The sequence below is a fragment of the Callithrix jacchus genome, chromosome 5 (assembly GCF_049354715.1).
Source record: "Callithrix jacchus isolate 240 chromosome 5, calJac240_pri, whole genome shotgun sequence".
NCBI classification, from domain to species: Eukaryota; Metazoa; Chordata; class Mammalia; order Primates; family Cebidae; genus Callithrix; species Callithrix jacchus.
In genome coordinates, this window is record NC_133506.1 from 129,179,280 (window position 1) to 129,180,313 (window position 1,034).

Sequence of the window (1,034 nt, forward strand, 5' to 3'; positions counted from 1 at the left end):
CAAGAGTGAAACTCCGTCTCAAAAAAAAAAAAAAAAAAAAAAGAGAACATACTCCCATACTCCCTACCCTGCAAGGCTTTTGCGAAGTAAACTAGAATATTATAAATGCATCATGGATTTGCAAATTGAAATTCTGTGCATTCGGAGGTGGCGGGTGGGAGAGGGAAGAGCAGGGACGCAGGGGAGGCCCTGAGTTGCCGGGGGCTCAGACTGGCCGCTGAGCACATCATCATTTTGTCAACACTGGTGTAGGTGAAATCTTCCTCCCCCCCCCCAAAAAAAAAAAACCGAAGGGTCTGGGACTTAGCAGAAACAAGCTACACTCCCCAGGTTCTACTATTCCTGGGCCACGTTGAGGGGCGCCCACCCGTCGGGCGCTGCGTTCCCCGGGGCGTCCCGGTCTCTTCCGCCCGGCCCGCCGCCCTCCTCCCCTGGGGTCACGGAGGTCAGGCTCTCGCAGGGAAAACGTCTTCAGGGGCTAAACATCGGTTTTAAACGAAATGGAAAAAACCCCCAACACGAGTCAACAGCAGAAGACAAGCAGACGCCAAACAAGCGTTCAGAAGCCGTTCAGGGGCGGCGAGGTAGCTCTTCCGGGGAACAGCGACGGGCGCGGATGTCCCTCTTCCTAAAACTGCACCGGGGAACGACCAGACACTGAGCGGCGGCTAGCGCGCCCGAGTCCGCTCGCGAGCGCCAGGCGCGTGGAGAGCGGCGACTGCGGCTGGGCAAACGCCGTCAGGCCGCAGGTCCAGACCCCGACACCTAACTCCACCGAGAAGCTCTGCTCCTATTGGGAACGGATGACTACGGTCGCAAGCTCACGGCCAACCTTGCCGACCTCACCTCCCCGTCCGCTCCCTTTAAGAAAACCCCGCGCATGCCCGGTCCCGCCCCTCGCCCGCCCCTCGCCCGCCCCTCGCCCGCCCCTCGGGAAACAAACGTGGCCCGCAGCGGGGCGGAAGCGCTTTCACCCCGAACCAAAATGGCGACTGGGCGGGACTAAACAGGGCGGAAGTGGTTTGCTGGAGGCT